This window comes from Pipra filicauda, unplaced genomic scaffold (genome assembly GCF_003945595.2).
Source record: "Pipra filicauda isolate LSUMZ 115617 unplaced genomic scaffold, ASM394559v2 scaffold28_size6257848_pilon, whole genome shotgun sequence".
Classification (NCBI taxonomy): Eukaryota; Metazoa; Chordata; class Aves; order Passeriformes; family Pipridae; genus Pipra; species Pipra filicauda.
The window spans coordinates 2,160,381-2,182,500 of NW_024104409.1; the positions used below are offsets into that span (position 1 = coordinate 2,160,381).

Consider the following 22,120-nt stretch of genomic DNA (forward strand, 5'->3'; position numbering starts at 1 on the left):
TTCTGCAATACTCTGCCTTCATTGTCTCCATGCACAGAGCTAAATGGGTTTATGCAACCAATGGTAACCAAAAATCCTAGTAGCTGCAAGAGAGGTATCCCCTTAGGCTGTGACCACCATGTATCTGTCATGTATTTATCCTCTTATCCTTCCTCTCAGAGACTTTCTTGCTGTGGGATTTGAGGGCACTCTTGTGTTGGCCCAGGTGCACAGAATCCATGCAATGGTGTTGTCACAGAAATTATGAACAGAATCATGGAATGGTTTGGGTTGGAAGGGACATTTAAAGATCATCTAGTTCCAACCCCCCGCCACAGACAGGGACACCTTCCACTAGACCGGGTTGCTCAAAGTGCCATTCAAACTGCTCTTGAACGCTTCCAGGAGTGGGGCATCCACAACTTCTCTGGGCAACCCGTTGCAGCGCCTGACCACCCTCACAGTAGTTACTTTCTTCCTAATATCTAATCTAAACCTGTCATCTTTCAGCTTAAAGCATGCCCTTATGAAAATTTTCTAGCTCTCTTGTAGGCCCCTTTAGATGCTGGAAGGCTGTTAGAAGGTCTCCCTGGAGCCTTCTCTTCTCCAGGCTGAACAACTGCAGCTCTCTCAGTCTGTCTTAGTAGGAGAGGTGTTTCAGCCCTCTGATCATCTTCATTACCCTCCTCCAGATTTGTTCCTGCAGGTTCATGTCCTTTTTGTATTGGGGTCCCAGCTCCAAAGCTGGATGCAGCACTCCAGATGGGGTCTCATAACAGCAGAGTAGAGGGGGAACATCACCTCCATCAACGCTTCTTTTGATGCATGCCAAAATAATACAGCCTTTGCTTAAATTCTGACATTTTTCAGGGGCAGGTAGGAAGACCTGCTGAAAATATGTCCTTCAGTAAAAGTTGTGGTTTGAGAATGCAGTGTGTGCCGGGAAGGAAGGGAGACCACAAAGTTTTGTGAGGGGGATGCAAAGCAGCTAGTGCATGGGATCTTAGGAAATATACAGTAATTTCTTTCTTATTCATAAATCAACATCTCTTGCACTCATTGCTGGAACAAACCCTTAGGCATAGAGTAACAATAGCATCCTGGTTTATATGCCAGCTGTCCTCATGTGCCACGGCCAGAAATGCACTTGCCAAAGGTGTCCCTGGGCTTTAAGCAGAGATAGCCCACAGTGCTGAAATCTCACAGAAAGGGAAGTGCACTTACTTTTAAAATGAAAGTTAAGAGCTCTTCAGCAATGGAGGAAACAGAGATTACAACATACAGCTGAAACTACTGTGGAAATGTAAACAGGATGAACTAAATCTACTACAAAGGCAGTTGTGAACCCTTGTTTAAATATGATTTTCAAACCAGATTCTGCATGGTGCAGTTGAGAGTGCATTGCAGTATTTGTGTGCTGCACAGGAGCACGGTGGATCTTACTTCTCTGAGAAAGGAACCAGGAGAAAACTGGTCTGTAGGGGATTGTTACAGGCCATCAGAGCCACCCCACAGTTTTTCTTCCTCCTCCTGATGCAGTTGCAGGAGCAGCTCACGTGCATAGGAGGGAGGAGAACCAGGCCAATTGGTGGGATTTTGTTCAGCGTGAGATCTTTGCCTGGCTCTTCTATAGTTTGTCTGCCCAGTGTTTCTGACAGCTAAAATGGGTATTTCATTACACACTACTCAGTCATGTAATATATAGTGCTGTGAAGAGCTGAAGAACATATTTAGTCAAACCTGAAACTTAGATACTTTCCACAGTAATACTTTGAAAAGGATTTAGAGTTACTGTCATGTCAGACACTCATTGCTGCTCATGTGAAGCCCATAACTCACCATGTGGGAAAAGACATAGAAATGCCTGAAGGAGCATTAAATGAGCAAAAGCAAGTTTAAGCAGCAGGCAGACTGCTCCTGCTACTCTGACACTGAACCCTCTTTCCCTTGAGCTACTTGATGATTTGTGCTAATCTTTTATTTCAGTCTCATTTCACTTCTCCTGTGTGCCTGACCTTCAGCCCTGGCTAACAAAGGGGTTTGAAAAAAAAACCTGAGGATGCTCCTTTCTTCTCCCCCACCTTTGCGACTTTCTGAATTATGGTGGTAGAGCAAACCATCTTTCTGTCTGTCTCTTATGTCTGGTTTCTCTTACTTCTCTCTCTGTCGTCTGTCAGAGTGCAAGACCTTTGGGGAAACTTACTTTCTTCTCCTCTGTCTCTCTTCAATTCCTGGAGCCACAGTGCCTGGAGGGTTCAGGAACTTTTGTAGAAGCCAGACTTATGAAAAAAGAAGACACAAAGATGTGAAGGAAAAAAAGCTGAACATCCAGGAGCATTCTGGGAAAAAAAATTCTTGGCTACATTACACATTCCTCTATGCAAACTTGATGTGCCAGAGAGGATGGTTTCTGGCCAGCACTTCACAGTAACTGAGGCCATTTTCATCCTTGAGCATCAGCATAGCTTAGTGTACCTGATCCCAAGTTTTGGGGTGGACTGTACATATTGCCCATGGCAGTGCTTGCCAGGTGCTTCAGTGGGAACATGCCCAGCAGAATGGGACTGGCAGCCCCTGGGTGGATGTGTAGGTACTCTTGCCTGTGGAGATCTACAGAGGATGTACAATGCAGCCTCTTTGGCTCAGCCCTCGCATCCATGGAGCATGCAAAATGCCACCAGCACTGTGGAGTGTTGGAGCTGCAGAAGGAAATCATCTCATACTGACAGTACACCAAGAAATCCTACTGCTCAGATGTTAATCCTCATGCCTATCCCTCCTCTGTGCACCCTCAGTTAACCTGAATGGGGCATACAGAGGACACCAAAGCAGAGAATATGCTTCCATGAGTGGCTTTCAGCTATTTGGGAAGCTGGTCTGATTACCTCTGCTTCCTGTCCATGGAGCACCTGCTTTCCCTCTTCCCTCCTGCTGCCACAGGGCAGGCACTAGCTCACTGGGGCAATCCCAGCCGCAGGCTCCCTGCATGCTTGTGTCTTGTCCTTGGTACAGCTTCAGCTGCCTGGCCAGGGGAGGGACAGTGGGACTGCTGGCCATGCCTCAGTTGTTCATACAGACCAGTTGCTTGCTTCCAGGTCATGGCATAAGCTGGCCAGTGGTATCATCTGCAGAGATTTCCTTCATCTTGTGTTCAGGGGTCTAAGTCCCTGGTGTTTGGGAACAGCTGAACTCACAGTTGATGGAGTTTGCTATTCACTGTGTGAAGCATTGATAAATATCCAAGAACGGGCTAAACAGATCTGCCCAAGATCATCTCCAAAGCCATACTGCTCATTGGCTCAGCTATACAATAAGGGATTGAAATTGGGCAGCAAAGCCAGCTGGGAGTAGGGCTAGTGAAACTGTCCCTTTTGGGGTTTTGGTTTCGTGGATGAGTGGTGCGCACTTGCTCCCTAGTGGTCAGTGAGTGCCTGGGAAAATGGACCTCGCTGTCGACTTGGGGGTGACCTGCAAAGATGCTTTGGTCTGTGCATTTATTTGGTGGGATGCAGAGTTGAATAGGGCCACACACTGCTGATCCTTGTGCTGTTTATGCAGGGGATTTTTTGGGCAGCTCTCTAGAAGACTTTGTTCTTTTTGCATGATTTGTGAGAGCAAAGAAGGTGAAGTGACCAGTGTGTGTGTCACTTGGTTTAGCACAGGGCTTTTCTCCTGGAAGGCCTTGGTTTCTAAATTCCTGACATTACCAACAAACATACATACACAAGATCAATATGGTTGTGGAGTTTTTCTTTGCTACTGAATTGTTTAACATTTCAGTTTCCTCTGTGCCTCTTGCTTTGTTCTCCTTTTCAAGAACAGTCATTTAGGGTCTCTATTGGGTCCTCTGACATTTGAAAACACACCTGCTGACTTTGCCTCATTAGCTTTCAGTGTGCATTGACTACAGCAGCACAGAAAATGGAGCAGAGAAGTGAGGATGCAGGAACAAGAAACTACTCTGCTTGTCTGTGGATGTGCTCTGCCTGTTCCCTAGCAGTGCAGGCAGCTCCTGTATGATACCCACAGATAGCAACACAAGCAGCATCTGTGTGAGCAAACTCATACCACCTGATAAGCATCTGACACTTCACTGTCAGTACTTCCTTTCAAGTGGTGGATCTTCCATCCCTCTGTGCTCCCTCAAAAATCTTTCACTTTTAGCAGTGAGCAAAATTAAAGTCTGGTTTTTTTCTTTTACAGCACATGCCTTCCATGGGATTTTCTAACTTAACTACTATTCCAGTATCAAGGGTCTTCCTGGCTATATTTTAGCCAGCTGCTAAATACATTGTTTGCTAAAACTTGTTCAGGCTGCCTCAAACTTTTGCTCATGTGTGTCTTGGCACTGTTACTGTCAAAGCCCAGATACTGCTTTATAGAGACTTCAAGAATAGCAACATACCTTTGGGTGAATACCCTTCAGTTGCCTTGTAGGGTGTATTGACATCTCTTCTAGCCTTATCTCAGCTGAGCTTCCAAGAACTATCAATGCCAGCCAGTAGGAGAGGAAGGTGTTTGACCAGAAAGATGAAAAAAAAGAAACCAAAAGGCAAGGAAAAGTCTGGTTTTGCTTACTTGAGATAAGCAATGCTGATACTGAAAACATGAAGGAAGGATAACTGGGTTTTTGTGGGGTCAGCTGTAATCCGTGTTTGTGATTCCTAACAGCAGAGAGGGGCAGAAATGTCTCCCCCTTCCCAAGCTTTCTCCTCTCGTATTTATTAGTTTATATGTGTCATGGAAGCTCTGCCTCAGAAGAAAGAATTTCTTGGATTTGTTTGAGAAAAGCCTGACTCAGATCATAGAATCACAGAATCCTTTAGATTGGAAAAGATTCAGATTAAGTCCAACAGTAAAACAAGCACTGTCAAGTTCACCACTAAACCACGTCACAAAGCACCACATCTACACACTTTAAATACCTCCAGGGATGGTGTCTCAAACACTTCCCTGAGCAGCCTGTTCCAGTGCCTGACAACCCTTTGGTGGTAGAAATTTTACCTAACATCCAATCTAAACCTCCCCTGGCACAACCTGAGGTCATTTCCACTTGTTACTTGGGAGAAGAGATTGACCCTAATCTGGCTACAACCACCTTTCAGGTAGAGAGATACCTCCTGTGTTTGATCTCCATACTAATGTCTACACCAAAGAAAACCCATGCAATTTGTTTTTTGTTTTCCTACAGCTTCAGTTGATGCAGGACATGTTCCTTCTGAGCGAAAGGCTGACACCCACCGCAGGGCACAGACAACCTAGTGCTGGCTTTCATCCTTCACTTGCAGGAAGGTGACAGGTCCCCCCGAAGCAGTTCCAGATGCAGGACTGGCTCTGCAAACACAACCATGGCAAGGCTGGAAACCACCCCCTCTCACTGTGGCAGTGTTGGGGGGAAATATTTTTTTTCAGATGTGCTGTAGAAACTCAGCAAGTTCCTCCTGGGGGATACAAACTTCCTCTCCTGACAGGGAACTACTAACTGCTTGTAAGGGTTTCTGAGTAGCAGTTTCTGTGCAAAATTTTGGCCCATTGGTCTCCAGGCTTGGAAAATGCACAAGAGAGGCTGCAAAACAGAAGTGGGGATTTTGAGCTGAATACCTGTAGACATATTATGAAGAACACTGGCTTCAATGCTTGAGAGCAAGCAAGCAGAAACTGCTAAGGTAGGAGTAAGGGAGTGAGGAAATTACAAGAGGTAGATGGAGAAGGAAGAACAAAAAGAAAATGTGCAAAGGGAAAATGAGACAATAAAGGGAAGCATGCCAAACAAAGAGGAAGAGATATAAGGATACAGATTTTAAAAAATCTGAGTGGAAAAATAAAAGAAAACAGCTAAAAGCAGAGCAGACAGCCTACTAAAATTTCCAACATTTAAAAACATATAAAATCAAAACACAATGATAGAGTATTTAAAAAGGCACATATGCAAGTGAGCGTATGTGCATACAACATTTTGTTCAGTCCTACAGGTCTTTGTGTGCAAATTTTCATCTGCATCCAAAGGAAATTGAACTATTCTTTTCTTGGCAATAAAGCTACCTGTTTTTCAGGAGAGCAGTTTCATTTATAATAGCTTTTTTTTTTTCCTGCCGTGGTTTGCGGCATAAGACAGGTACTTGAAATTCTGTCAGTGGACGGGCAGCGCCTGGGCTCTCAGCAGAACAGCTCTATCTCTGCCCCTGGGCGTGCTGCGGAGCCCTGTGCCCATGTAGCAGCCGGGGAGGGGCCTGGGGAAGCCTGTTTTTCTACCGTGTCAAAGCCGCCTACTGTTCATTCACCAAAATCTGAGTGAGATTGAGGCTGAAAGTGTATGAGAAACTTGGTTAACCATGAGACAGCTCCTGCCAGATCCATATTCTCGAAAATCAGTACTTTGTTTCCTCCCAGTTTTGTGACAATAAGTGACATATAAGTATAACTAAAAAGAAAAGGGGTTTTTTTCCATCCATTTCTCCATGCTTTTTACTCCTGTAAGCCTTTGCCCAGTTGACCCACCAAAGTCATGTTTTGATACTTTTCCTTCCATCCCAAAGATGAAGTATTTCCTGAAAGAAATACGGGACAACTAGGAAACACATTCTGGGCTCAGTCAGGGTGTAACCAAGACTCTGGGTTTTTGGGAGTTCAAAAAAACTCCAGAAACAGGATAGCCAGTATTATTGCAACTGCCTCTGTGAATGACACTTCTAGATCCATATCTGTCTGGTAACAGGCTTTTCAGCAAGGGGAGTCACTGCCATTCTCTGCTGGAGATGTGTGATTTGCATGCTTTCCTGGGAGAGCCAGGGGCGTGCGCCCTTCTCCTGCTGCAGCCAGATCTGGGGGTTAACAGTGTCCAGGCTTCTCCAACTTCTTCTTGTCCCTTTCCCACCAAGTAAAACCTAAGATTAGCTCATGCACTGTCATTAATATTTCACTAGTACTTCCCATTGCAGCAAATGGATGGTTTTGATCAATAATTCATGGCTGGGTGTAGCCTATTAAATTCAAAGTGGGGTGTACACTTTCCTGTTATTTATTTATCATTGCTTTCATTTTACAGGTTTTTTTTTTCTCCCTGTTATTTCATTTTTCACTTGCTTAAATGCCTCTCCTTCAAAGTTCAGACTGCTTGCAGGAAATTAATCTTGTTTCTTCTGACTTTTAAATAAGGCTAAGCTCTCTGTGAGGGCCTGAGATTGAGCCATAAGGAAAACTTCCAGACCCACTCAGTCACTTCATTGCAGGAGATCTCTTTGAAACAAATGACTTGGGGAATTTGGTCTGACAGCTCAAAGTTCATCCGTGGCCTCAGAGCTGTCTGCTTTTGGTTTCACAGGGATATTTGGCTTCTTTTGCTGAGGGAACAACCTACTCCAAGACCAGCAATCAGTTGTTGCCCTGTCTGCTCCTCTGCCAGTGGGCACTCTTCTTTCAAAGCCCCCTGCCCACAGGTTTTGGGGAGTGCAAATCTCTCTGGGCTGATTGCAGGTTGCATCCCCTCATTAGGAGTGGTCTTTTGCTTTGCTTTGTCGAAACAGCCTACTCACAGCTTATTTGATCTTTGTGGCTCATCTTGATTCACAAATAAGACAGGTTGTAGTGAAACTGAAAGAAAGATTTATTTAGAAAACCCTAAGACAGGTTTCAGGGTTTAGGGTTTGGAAACTGAAAGCTGCACAAGCACGTAAAATCATAAACCAGTCTCCCAGCCTAGGAGGACATTATCCTCCTGTTTGTTCCTGTGCCCAGATCCAGGGGAGGGAATGAGGTTTGGAGAGCTTCTGCTTCTGAGAATTACCCCACCAAAAATATGCTTTTCAGTATGAGAGAACTTCTTCCTACATTCTTCTACCTCCAGCTGTGCCAGTATAAAAGCCTAGATGTCCTTCCCTGCCCAAGTACAAATGTCTTGTTGGTGATTCATGCTTGAGGCTGCTGTAGTTGCTGTGTGGCAGAGGTTTCCCTGCGTTCACACCTTTAGGCATGAGCCATCACCCTACACCCTACCTTCTCTCTCCTGCTCTCCACAGAGCAGCTGTGCAGAGTGCCATGGGAAATGTGGGGGCAGGGAGGTCCAGGGGGGTTGGTGAGTCCTGGCATGGAGTGTGGAGGCTGCAAGGGGGTCGGAGACCACATTTCTTAGGGAGAGAGAGTACGGTGGCAGACTCCAGTTGGAGGTGAAGTCCTGGCAGGGGTATATCTGCCCCACTCCTTCCTGCATGAACATATTTAGACAAAGAGTGAGATACTCTTGTTGCACCAGTTCACGATTCATTCATATATATGATTTCATGATATCATGATTCTATCCCAAACAAACACCAGTATCCATGTTGAGACAGGTTCAATGGGATCTCCCAGCATTCCTTTGCATTCTCTAGGCTTTCTCCAGCAGATGTAATGTGGGAAGAAAGTGTAAAAGGTCTTATTTTCACATGCATTCTGCAAAGTCTGCAGTCTTTAGTATCCTCTCTCCTGCAGAGATCACAGGTGGCATTTCAGGGTACATTGCTAAAATAGTCCCAGCAGTGGTCAAATTACCAACTTTTACCTGCATACATCCCATCAGAGTAATGACTCCTGCTTTGCAAAGATTCATTTACCTTTTAACAGCATTTGAGTTCTCAGAGTCCATGTTCAGAGGCATTTCCATACCTAAATCATGTGTCTCTGAGAAACATCACTACCTTTAACAGATACAAGGGCAGGGTCACACAAAATAAAGGTGCAATTCAAATTGCGTCAAATTGTAGAGGGAATTAGATTGGGTCCTCTCTACTTATATAAGGTTAAGGTATTATTTGTTTAAATGAGATCGCTTTTAAATTATTTCCATTAATTTTGATTTGCCCTAGTTTTTCGTTGACCATGATGTTCCCCTCAAAGGGTTCATTTAAAATTATACTATCATTAAAACAAAGACACTTTGCAAAGTCCACAAGAGTCTTCCATTGTCAGCTTGGAAGATCTGCAATGCAGTGCCTGCTCTGCTCCCTACCAGGCTCTTCCCATCCAGTGTATGTTCTTGGACTGAGGGAATGTCTACAACCTGTGACTATATCTACAGTGGCAAGGAAGATGTTGCATTATATGAATGTGATTTTGCAAAGTAATGGCTTTTGGAGAAATTCATTTCATGAAGCAGAAGCAGCCTGCAGGAAGGCAAAGGTCTTGGGAGGTTGCAGTAGGCAGTTAAAAATGTGAGAGCCAAGAGCTGGTTGTGCCAGAAAAGGCCACCACAGGAATATGCTTCCCCAGTTCCCATAAGGAAACTGCTCATCTACAGAAGACCCAAACTCCCTCCTCACTTGGGGATCCCCTGCAAGCCCCTCAGGGCTGCCAGAACACAATGCTGTCAAGTAAGATCAAGCTGCTATACCTCTCCTTAGGCAGATGGCCCAGATCCTTCAAATGTAATTCCCATTCATTGGTGGAAGTGGGATCAGTGGTTCCTGCATGCTTTTTGGGTTGTCACTTACCTTGCTAAGAAATATCCGAGTTTGATAACAGGAGAACACAGGCAGTTGCCACCCTTCCTGAGGCTCCTTAAGGCACCGGGGGATGAAGTGGGGGAAGATGAGAGCCCGTTGGCAAGTGAGAAGGTGGGACTGAAAGAACTCTGCCACTCAAAGCTGCAGGGCTGACTCAGAGGTAGAGGAGAGGAGGAGATAAGTTGTGGAAGGGTTTGAAGCCTGTGGTAACACAGTCTGGTTGACCTGCAGTGAAGCATGGCTGCATTACCTGGGCAGCAGGATGAGAGTGTCAGGGCTGCAAAAGGTATGTGGAAAGAAAAGTCTTTCAGGCACAGGGACGATAAGAGCCAAGGCTTTTGAAGTATTTTAGTGGTGACAACAGAGGGGAAAGGATTGGTTTTGATCTGTTTAGCTGTGGCTCAGGGGAATGGTCTGTTTATAATTATAGTCCTCTCTCTGCAAGTGATTGGACACAGTGCATGTTAATTTATGGTACTTAATTTTTAGACAATTATCTTAGATGTCTTTTTCTAATGTCTTTTTCTGTAACTGCAGGAATACCTCTCTTTTAACTGTTTTACTTTTAATACAAGTAAATCTCAAAGTAGCTGCACTGGTATTTTTGGCCCTAAGACTGAAGCTGTAGTTCAAGTGTACTGTTTTTCTAATGTAGGACAGTAATGGACAGTTAACTCAGTATCACAGTACATCCTGTCTTAATACCAGCTAGCCTGTTGTTAACCACAAGCATACTTTATGGCAAAATACAAGCTATTTATACTGAAGAGTTACAACACACTTCTAGGAAATCAGTACTATAGTGATAGCCTGCAGTATCCTGCCCTGTTTAAGAAATTACTTTGGAGGGATCATTGTCATAGGATCATACATTGTCAGGAGTACCACAAACAACCATCACACAGGTACAAGTTAACCAGGTGCAGGTAGATGTTAACTATTGCACCATACCACTTAAATGTATTTCAGCGCTGCCCAATAAAATCATTACTTGTGTCAAGCTTCAAGGATGAACAGTGCAGGGTTTAAATAGTGTATTGTCATGACAGGACTTCAGCTGGGACTGAACACTACTTAAGTTAATAATATTTGGTGACACAGCATTATTAGGTGTACACAGTGACATTCCAGTAGGTCTCGAAATGAGGCAGAGAAAGGGATTCATGGTTCACATGACTAATATATCAAAATCTTTTTTTTTATGTTGGCCTTATAAATCCATCATATCCCTGCTGTCCTTGTATTTCTAAGCTTGTTTGAGCACTTCTTTACCTCAGCTGGTGCCTATTGGTATGTACTGGTATGAATCAGTGCTGATGACACAGTACTGAGCTCAGTCTAGTTGATATGAATATAAAATACCATACAGTACGGTGGAAAATCTGAGTTGCTCACCTACCTTCTGCATAAGCTGTAATAACTCAGGAGAGGATGTTAAGGGTGTTAAGCAAACATCTCTGTTAAGGAAACACCCACCCCTAGTTTTCCTGTGCAGGTAAGATGTAAGATTTAAGGCATACATCCCTTTGGTCCTCTCTTTTCTATCTCAGGAAAGATATTGCAGCATTTAATAGGATGTCATGGAGACCAACAGAAATAATTAAGGATTTGGATAAGGTCTGTAAGAAAAATGTTGGGGCAAACCATCAGGCTGGTGTAAAATATCCTAGAAAACAAAGAAGAGGAGCTGTGGCACAGGCTATCAAATAATTAAATACCATAGCAGAGGTATTTTTCTAATAGAAGTAAGTAATCAAAAATGCCTGGAACATGTTTCAGTGTATTTCTGAATACAGCAAATGCACGTGTGCTTCAAGGGTGGATCTTAACTATGGAGATTTTTTTGTGAGAAGGTTTTCCTGAAGCTCTTTCTATGTTAGCATATAGCTGATGGTTCCAGCTGGTCTAAGGAATTTTGCATGACAGTTTTGTCATTAAAGCCATTCAGCTTGGTAATTTTTTCAGCTGCCTCTTTTCAGAGGTAAAAGTCAGAACAGAAGTTGTTAAAAAAGCTGAAGGATGATTCTTAAGCCTGTGAAAAGTGACAAGAATTTTGCTATTAAGGCAAGACATTTCTTAAAATCCCTATGGGATTGATGAACAACTTTCCTCTCTTGATATTGTGTTTCAGATCTCTTAAGGCTTCTGCAATGCTGCATCATCAGGGTTGAAAGACAGTTTGTATTTGCACCCATCAAGCACTTTTACACTTGACCCTCGGTGTAGCTGGGAAATCTGTCCTTGAAGTCTCTGTCAGTCATGAGGTCATGTGAGGCGTGCCATGTCTTTTTAAGGCTCCCTTGTTCAATAAAGGCTTGGGCAAACTGTAGAGAGACAGCAGGATGGTCCTGGGCTGGAGCACAACCAAATCAGAGAAGAGGCAGAAAGGGCTCAACTTGTTCAGCCTGGAGAGCAGAGGGCTGAGGGATCTTCTTGGTGTCTACACCTACCTAATCAGAGGTTATAGAGAAGATGGAGCCAGCCTTTTGTCAGCATTGCACACTGAGAATGAAAGGCCACAAGTTGCATCAAAGGAAATTCCAACTACATGCATGGAAAAAAAGTTTTCACAGTGAGGACAGTCAAACTTTGCCCAGAGATGCTGAAGAGTTTCCATCCCTGACGACACTGTCCCAGGGACCCCAGCCTGGCTTTGCAGCCAGCTCTGCCGTGAGCATGAGGTGGGACTGCAGACCTTGCTGTTACACATTTCAACCAAGGCTGCTTCTATCAGCATTTTGTGTGCATGTGCACACATGCATGTCTTAGTGAGTGAGAACGGAACTGAGAGGAAGTGGTACACACCAGTGGACCTATTGTAGGAGTAATGAGGTTAGAGACTGCTAAATTTCCTTATAAAGACAAAATCTATGACACTATGATGTTTTGTCACCAGTCACTTCCCACTCTAGACTCAGTCTTGGGCTCATAGTCTTGGGCTTGACTAGTTGCTCTGCAGAAAAGCAAGAATTTCCTGATCACGCAGTGACCTATTTCAACATACTACTTTGCAGTTCCTCAACTGTACAAGAAGTTTGGTTTTGTAAGAAGTTCTTCCCTTTCTGTTGGATTTGCAGCTGTTGAGGTGTTTGTTGCTCTGGCAGTTTGGACCCACTGCTTAGCCCAGGAGGTAAGATCGCAGCATCTGCTGTTTTTTTGGCAAGTTGCCCTCACTGAGCTTACGAGCAGTTTAACTGCACAGGAAATTGTGGTCACCACGAAAAACAGTGCATGTTTTGTATTAGTGTGAAGCATTATCCAGTAGTCTTGTGCCTCACATTTCTCCTGACCTTCAGGAAAGTGTTTGATGGATTTAATAGGGCAAAGTGGTTTTTGGCTGAGTAGAATAGTAGTCTTTGACTTGGCATTGGCTTGGCAGGGCACGATAAAGTGAGAAACTATTATTTAGATTGCAGAGAGGATCCCTGTAAGAAAGTAATTCTTATTCAAGTGATCAAAAACACGGATTCATACAGATAATGCATTTTGGCTCATAATGTTTACAATGTAATCTGCTGGCTGTTAGGATATTTATATCAGGCTTTTGTAAAAATAATTTTATTTTCCAGAGGATAAATAAAACTGATTCATTATGGAGCCTGATTGTAGTAGGGACTTCTGCTTAAAAATGGTGATATGGAACAGTCCTAACATTATATTTGCCTTTTAAGATCTTGACTGTTAAAGCTGGTCAGGCTTGTCCCTTGTCACCTTTGGGATTTCTGCTCAAGCTGCAGATGAATTATGATTTGGAAATGCCTACAGATATTTTAGGTGGTAGTGTGGTGAGCAACGGTCTACAGGGTTAACTTTTTGCTCTGAAACAGCAGTAGCCTTGCTGTTCTTGTCATATGGCGGTTTCATCAGCACATGGATTTGGTTTGAACACTATACAACTGACCCAATGGGACCTCAGGTCTTTGCTATCACAGCCAAAGTCAAAGGCGAGGTTGGCTGACTGATATCTTTCTGCTACAGATATCAAGTGAAGATGATCTCTAGAAAATGCAGCTGGGTGCTCAGCAGGTTGCTGTTTGATCATCTTGATAAAAGCAAATCACACTCTGAAGCCTCTCCTGTAGAGGAACTCCAGCATGTATCACCTTTCTACTGTGTGACAGGAGCAGTTTGGCCTCCTGAGATGGGGACAGAGGTTCTGCAGAAGGTCAGAGATGCAGCTGGGGAAGCTCTCCTGAGTAGATAGGAGATGTGGAAACCCCCTCTATGGTGGGAAACTCCATTGAGAAGGGTTGCTAGAATCAGAAGGGAGTGGGAAGTACCTGGCTGCTTGCTGGTAACAAGAGCAGGGGTTTCTGCTTCAGTCCTGACCATGAGGTCCAGATTTACTTAGCTCAGAAGCTGAAGACAGTGCTTACTCTACAGGTCAAAAAAGGGATGCATTATATTACTGGTTTTGAATCTGCTTCTTCAACTGAAACTGAGTAACAGTTTGGACTGAATACTATTATGGTTATAAAATGTTTGAGAGTCTATATGAAGCTCATTTTACTAAACAAACCTAGTGGTGTTGCTTCTCTCCCCTTGCTCACAGAACCTACCACATACTCCACTGTCTTGTATTTTGCTACCAATTTTTTTAATCCCGTTCCCTTCCAATTTCAATTATGAGCAGTTCAAAATGCAGCTCTGTAGCATGGAGGAGAGTCATCTTGACAGAAAACCTACCATGAAGTCATCACCATATGTTTTTTATAAAGTATGAAAGAATTTTAGAAAGAGCTTGAGTAAAGGGCAAGTAAGGAAACAGGGGAGTTCAGGCGAGTACAGTGCACTGAGAAATGTAGCTGATTTTCATACTCTTAGCCCTTTCATGCAAAACAGCAGACTTCAGAGAAATGCTGATACATAACATAAAATATTTATGAAAATGAAAAATATTTAGGGAAAAATCTGAAGGTGCTGCAAGATGAAACACGGAACTCTGCTTTGGTCGCTCTGTGCATTTTTGCAGTTATCAAAGGAAAGATGTAGGACAAGAAATAAATCCCTTCCCCTGAGTGAAACAAGTGGGGTGTCCTGGACGTGGAGGCAGCAGTGCCCATGGGGAGGAGAGTGGCATGTGAGAGGCATGAGAGGGATGCCCAGTGGCAGGGCTCAGTGACCATGCCATAAAGCCAAATCATTCTTCAGTGGAAGGGGGCTCAGGAGGACTGTGCCTCCCAGTGCTCCAGGTCCCGCTTCGGTTCCCTGTTGCACACTTAGAGACATTACAGCTCCCAACATGGTACCATTGTAGGATGTGGGCCCAAGCAGCAGGACAGCTGGTAAGGGGGGCTATGTTCAGACATGCTCTTCATTTTCAGGTCTGGTTCTGTGGGTGGAAGGGTCTGGTCATTGCTGAAATCAGTGAGGTGTCCTGCAGAGCTGAGGACAGACTACAATTCCCGGCATGGGAGAGACAGAAGCAGATTCATAAATCCATGTGGAATAAGTCAAATGCAAATATATGTTTGCATCTAAAAATCTCCTTTTTGCAGCTGGAACATGTTTTTAAATATTTTCCATGCACAGAGGAACTGTTTTCCTGCAAACAAGCTGGAAACACAGGTCCTCTTCTCCTTTTCTTGCATCAGGCTTCCACAGGACATCTGGGACTGAGTCAGTATTTTGTGACCTGATCTCCTGCCATAAGACTGCAGTATTCAGGAATAGGAAGAGAAGATTTTATCTATCTGTCCAGGGTTTTGTGCCCATCTGCCGCCCCAGTTGTGATGGGGCAGAGGTGGGGTAGCTCCTCACACCCATAGCCAAAGCAGCCCCTGTAGATGGAACTGGGTGGGGCAGTACTTTCCATACCAAATGGGACATCTGCTGAACGACTGAAGCTGTTTGTCAATTTAGCTTGGTTTGAAAACCAGCTTTGGGAAAAAAATTAATAAAAATCACTGGACAGCATTTGAAAATCGAAATGTTCCTTTATCCGTGGAAAAAGGTTTTCACTTTAAAGCTAGCTAGTTTGTGTTGGTAAAGGGATAGGAAAGATAAGTGACCCAACAAAAAATGTAGTATACTGGATCTTATTTTTTTGAGAAAAATTCTACAGACTCTATTAAAAAATATGTACATATATACTGTCTCCCTAGTAGGACGTATATGACAGATAAAAGACATATAAGGAGAGTACTTATAGTTTCACAGCTCTGCCTTCTCAGTGTTTTAATTTCCTTGAAGGATTAGCCTTCCCTACCACTGAGTGGTACTGGAAAGAAACCTCCATCTCTCTCCAAACTCTGTGGATTTTCCCTTCCTAAGCTCTGTTGACTGGGTTTGATTTAGGCATCACATTGACAAATAAGGTCCTTTATAAAATGGAACATTAAGAAAATAACTCATGGACATCACCATGTGACTTTCTGAACAGTGATAAATGTCTTTTCTCTGTGTTTCTTTTTCAAACTGTATACAAAATAAAATAGGTGAAGTGCAACGGTTTAATAATTCCAGTGCCTGCATACATGGTGAGATTTGCTGTTGCAGACACCAATCTTTTAAAAAGCCTTTGAGGCAAAGATTGTAATTTATTGTGGGCTAAACTGTGAGTCTTTATAATGTACCAGGGAGGAAGTATTTGCCATAACTTCAGAAAGACTCCTCTCTGTTTTGTATGCTGATTTAAACAGCAAGATCCCACCCAAATTGGAAGTCCTGTGATACATTGCTAATTGAGTCAAGTATGTTTCTGTCTACTTTAGGATTTAAAATTTAGCTCAGCATCTTTGAGGAAATTTAAAAAATACTCTTATTCATCTATAGCTATTTAAGAAGGGAAAATGTAATACTTCTAAGTGCACAACTTGAAAAATTAACTTTTTTTAATGAGCAACAACACATGTTTGAAGATGTTGCAGTTTGTGCTTAAATGATTTTCAAAGTTGTTGTGTAACAAATGTGTCTAATTGACATGTGGTTCACAGTCGGATGGTATTTGCTGATACTGTCAGCCATGGTAAGTAGCTGATTAGCTGGAGACTAACTCACTGGCAAGAAAGAGACATATGGATTCTAGTTTTTATCTTACATCATTAGCAGAAAAAAAAGCTATCACAAAAAAATGTCCACTCAACCTGCCTGGAAGCTGTGACAAACAAGAATAAAGGACACTGTTCGTTTGTCTAAGATGCTTGGATACCCCAGAGCTATTGCTGCAAATAATCACCTGCAGCCTCAAACTGGCTGTAAGGCTTGGGAAATTCAGCTTTAAACCCACTATCCTATTGTGCTGTGGCTGCACTATGGATCACCCTGCTAGACCAGGGATGTAAGCACGTTATTTTGATCAGAATTGTAAGAAAACCGACAGATAAGAAATATATGAGAGACAAGCATGATAATAGCAAATATTCTGAGACTGTGAAGTTTAATTGGGACATAAACTATTCTGGATTATACAAAAAATATGTTTGGCTGACTGCCTACAAGATGGCTTTGCTTGCTACATTTTTGTTGAAGGATTTTGCTGATGAGCACAAGATGAAACTTCAAATTGAGGAACTTCTAGGCCACACTGCTGTGGTTGTAGCATTGATTCTTGTTTCAACATGAGATCCACTGAGTAATTTCTCTTTTTCTCAGCCCTTTGTGCCAATGAAAATGGCAAAAACTTGTCTCCAGAAAGAAAATATCAGAGCCTAACTCAAACATCTTTTCTTGTCTCTTCCTCAGCCCTTCCACACTGTAGAAAACCAGCTGAGACATGTTTTTTGAACAGAAATGCATATGAATATATGGACTTACATGTAGTACCTTGTGAGAGAAAGGTAGAGGGAAATCTTTCTGGGGAGAAATATCTTATCAGGGATATTCTGATGAGTGAACAGGAATGGGCGGGTAAACAATGGTGCAATAAATATGGGAGGAAGATTGAATAAGCTCAAGATACTCCCTTTTCCCTTATATTTTTCTGGCCTATGGGGTGTTTCACATCACAAGAGTTTCTGCACAATTTTGAGGCCCCTTCTCTTAATCCTGCCTGCTGGTGGAATGATCCAGAGCAGGATGTGCACTGGGGGAGGATTACTGGGGGTTCCCCTTTGATATCAGCTAGGAGGAAAAGTCTAATGCAGACAAGAGCTAGGAAAGTATTCCCCAACCCTTACAGACAGCTGGACATTGGAAACTGGATTTGTGGATGAGACAATAAAGAGAAAAGGAACTAGAGCTGTGAGCTCTGATAAAATAAAAGGCAGAGTTTTGTATGAGGAGGGGGGTGGTCTTACACAACTCTAACAGCCGTGTTTTGCAACAGTGAGTGCTGCTTATTTCATCACTTTCAGAAAAAAATAAGCAAGTTTGAAGAGAAGATAGCAGGAGAAATAGGAAAATTTATATATGACAGGGAACATGTGTTGTGTCACTCTCCCAACAGCTAGAGAGGTCATCATATAATTAACAAAGTTAGGGCACATTAACAAAACAAAGCCCTGATGGTATAAAGTGCGTAAATATTAGTAGTTAATTCAACTTCCTTGGCACCAAATTTTCAGTTAAGTTATTCCTGACTAAATGTGTTCGTGAAATGTAATGTTGTCCCATGAAATTTGCTTTTTTGCTTTGGGAAAAGGTACAACTTTATGTCTAGCTGTAAAGTGCCATTTCACATCTTCAAGGTTTTCATTGCCTTGCTTGCAATAAGGCTTAAATACCAGAGAAGTGGAGGAAAATATGAAACAAGGTAACTATTTAATACAACTCTTGGAAAACCTTGAGGTTATAATGGCTTTGCCATTTATTATTTATATTGCATGGTGGGTGCACACTTTGCCAAGCAAAGCATAACCAGGCTGCTTCTGAGACTATGGCTTCAAAAATGAAAAACAATGAAAGAAAATCAATATCACTGTGTTTCAATTTAGCAATAACATTCAGGTATTAGGATTATTTTAGCTCTTCCTTTATATTCCAGTCTGAAAATAGCTTGTTATTAGATCTCTTAAAACATCAATGTGATCATAGGTTCTTCTGAGGATAAGGTCAAATAAAAGGAGACTTTACGACACATTTCCAAACATTAGTTTGGAAATGATGGCAGGGGAGTGCTTCATTAGAGGCTCTTTTGATGTCAGTTTGTTACAATTCTCAGCAGCTTAGGTGAGATCATTTTCCCTTTTTTTTACGTTAATTTGTAACTCAGTAGTCTTCTGAGGAGGAAAGAGTACCTGTGCACAATTTTATTTTTCACTTTTGCAATAGTGGGTTTATGCTGTTTGGCAAACAAGAAGGAAGTGTCTCTTCCAGGCAGTGTGTAATCTGGATGTCCTGAAGCCATCTGAGTCTCAGAGTGCCTCAGGGAGTGTTTTATTTTTCTTCTGACTGTTTATTACCTTCCATTTCTTTCTTGTTGGCAGTTCCGCTGTCTTTCTTGCTCTAACCTGGGGAGCTGTCTTCCTCTCCTCAGCATCCTGTCTCAGCATCCAAACATGTGCTGATTTTAACTTCATTCTCTCCAAGGAACTTCTGTTCTTTCACTGATCTTCCATCACACCAAATTCAAGATCCTTCCTCAAGATCAGCTGCTGCTGATCTTCAATATCTCATTTGTGCTGATAGCTAGGCTGGTTGCATTCAGTCCTTATTAAGCTCCCTCCGTGTTGCCATGCCTCTCCCCTGCCCAGCTTTTTTCTTTGCTTCTTGCCGTACATCACTGTGCTCAAAGCCATCTCCTGGGTCTCATCAGCTGATTTTCCCTTTGCGCCTCCCTCAGGCAGCTCCTCAACAACTAGTCTCTTCAAAGTAGCTTTTTCAACTTGTTCATATTGCTCATCATTTCCACATATTCTCCTTTGCTCTTATCTTCTGCATTTTTTTCTCTGCATCTGTCTTGTCATACTGATTTGGGAAATGGTTTGGAGCAGAGCAGTGCACCATGTGCTTGCAATGCCTTGTGGGTTGTGAGTTATTGGACTACTCACCCAGGATTGTTGGATGCCCTCTTGATGGGATGCCCAAACCATTTTCAGTTTACACTGAGGATGGTGAAGTGCTGTAAGTGATTGACCCCTAGGAGCAAATGGCTCTCTTTTGGCTAATAAAATCAGAAGGAAAATATTGAGCCTGACCTCTCACAGCATTATCCAGAAGCATTTTATATTTCTGTGTGTCTAAGTATCATCATTTAATGATCTAAGCAAAATAAGCATTTTATATACTGAAAAGAAGGGCTTTTGAAAACAGATTTTCTCCTTTTTGCCATTTTCTCCTTTAAAGCTTTGGACTTTTAATCTCTTGATTTCCTCATGTTTTGTTTTTACTACTTGAACAATTTAAAAAATGACAGTGATTTTTAATTGGGAATAACTCTGAAACCTTTAATCTAAAAATTCTGGTTTTGATTAATTGAGTGTAAACTGAAGGGCTTTCACACGCTTGCCAAGGGGGTTGGCAGAGGTCTTCTGGCTGCAGATGAGCCTAGAAGATCTGCAGTGAAGACATTAATGCGTTTATTGCATTCCCTTCCTGAAAATGACATTAGAGATAACCCTGAAACTATATAGAGGTGGTGGCTATAAAGGGATTTTTTTGTTGGTATGGATTTTACGTGGCATTATGTGGTATGGATTTTTTCTGTTGGTATGGATTTTACATACTGTGGTAAGCACCAGTGTCAAACCCTCAGAGAGATGATGAGTTATGATGCATTTGACCTGCCAAAATAGCTGTGCAGATGGCAGCAGGGTGCCTGTCCAAACCTCATGGCTGCAAAAGCAGAGTGGGATATTAGTCAGCAATGCCCAGTGATGTTAGATGCTGGAGCTGACAGGCTGAAATCAAGAGATAATAGGGGGGTGAAAATGTAGAAGAAACTCAGTTGTGTGTTGGAGCAGGCAGTGACAATCCTTCTGTTGCCTGAGTACAAATACTCCTCAGGTGATCAAGGACCAGTTCTCGTTCTCGGTGCTGAGGTGCGTCTGGTTGCTCAGCCAAGCGTAGTTACCTTTACAATGGAGTGGATAATACTGATCTAAAAATCATGTCAAAAGGGGTCATTACAGCAAAGCCCTTCATCCTATTATTAGTAGTAGTATAAATGCCCACACATACTATTAATAGGATTCTCTGTATTTAACAGATCACTTATCAGAGGCCACAACTTCTTATGCAATCAAGAAGAGTCTGTTTTATGTCTGTGATAATTTTTCCTCAAGGTCACTTTGCAAAAGTAATATTATAGGCAACAACCTGTGGTGTTTCTTACCCATTAAGCCTAGAACAGTCCTAATGTTATCAAAAGTTGTGTGGCAAATTATATTGCTTGATCAAGTGACTGGACTAGAAGAGATGGTCTTGCAGCGGAATATGGATTTTCTTGCTGATAGTGTAAGATTTTCATGTGTCCAGGTGCATTTTAGTTAATCCACAATTTGCAAAAACACACAGCAGGCAACAAAAAAGATTGATAGTGAGGCATCAGAGGTAGGAAAGATGCTAGGATGATGGGGGAAGACTATGGATCTAGTTTTACCCTAGTATACATAACCCACATTGCTAGAGTATCAGAGGGATTTTTGAAGGTAATTCTTGAAAGTATGGTGGTTAGAACCACTTATAATATTGTGTTTCAATAGCAATCATCAGCTCCATCGTGCTGAAAACCTCACATGGGTTTTCATGCCACAGGAGCGATAGTATTGTGGATTCTTCTGCATTTCTTTAGTTGTGAAGGTTGGAGCGAACAAATGGATTTTTCATTGTTGTCCTCATCCTAAAACCACAGTGACTAGGCAGAAAAAGGGTGCATAATGCTAGAGGGAGACAGCAGACAAGAAGCTAATCACAGGAGATTGCCTTTGGGCTATTTCAAAGCTATGTCCATAGTGGTTTTCACAGATACAAGGAATCAATGCATGAGTTTAGGAGAGCATTGAATTTGAAGCCCAGATAGGCTGTACCTAACTCTGTGTGGCAGTTTGAGGGCTATAGCAAACCTGTATTTTTTTTTTCTAATTTTGCAATATTAACTTTAGTCTGGGAATGGGGTATTTCTGATTTTTTTCCCCTCTCATTTGAACACTGTAGCTACAGCAACCACTTCCCAAGATCAACTCAGGTTTCTATTCTATTCTATTTAAATAGTTGCTTGGTTAATTAATAGTTAAAGAGACATAGGACACTAGAGTCATTCTCACAAATATAGAATAATAGATAGTCTGTCTCCTGAATAGTTTCCTCATGAATAGATGCAAGGGACAGTAGGTGCGTGAAAAAAGAAAAGGGGTATAATGTGCATCTTCTGGCAGTGTATTTAATGATGTGATACAAGGAAGTAAACTTTCTCGTTCTGATTATTAAGAAAGGCGTCTAGAAAGTGAAAGTCCAATCCTTTCTCCTGCTTTATATCTTTGATGAGAGAAAAGGCAGGAAAACTTTTTCCAGCCTCACATTCCTAAAGCTACCCAAACTCAGGCACTGGGATACCTTGGGAAGGAAAGTCCTTAAAAGAGGTAGCTGACTTCTGGGAAGCCAGACCTGGTGCTCTGAACACTTTGTGAAGGAGCTTCTCTCCAACCCTCCACCTTGTAAGGGTGACCCAGCCTTGTCATTAGGTACCCAAAGGTAAGCAGTGCAAATATCCCCTGGGGCTCTCACTCCAACCCAGAGCCCTGGGAAGCACCCAGGGCTGCTGCTTCTCTGCCTGCACTACTGAAGAA

The 22,120-nt window shown here is 42.5% G+C and overlaps 1 protein-coding gene across 5 annotated transcripts in view; it reads left to right on the forward strand.

Annotated features, from left to right (window-relative positions):
* LCP1 (lymphocyte cytosolic protein 1) overlaps window positions 1–22,120 on the forward strand; it is a 50,634-nt gene that overhangs the window by 7,390 nt on the left and 21,124 nt on the right. For 2 of the 5 annotated variants that reach the window (XM_039382931.1, XM_039382934.1), the window contains exon 1: window positions 12,422–12,585. The exons of 2 other annotated variants lie outside the window; for them this stretch is intronic. The gene's annotated coding sequence lies outside the window, so the exon portion shown is untranslated. Of the gene's footprint in view, window positions 1–12,421; window positions 12,586–22,120 lie in introns of those variants that run through there. One more of the 5 variants, XM_027720340.2, reaches the window with a different exon arrangement.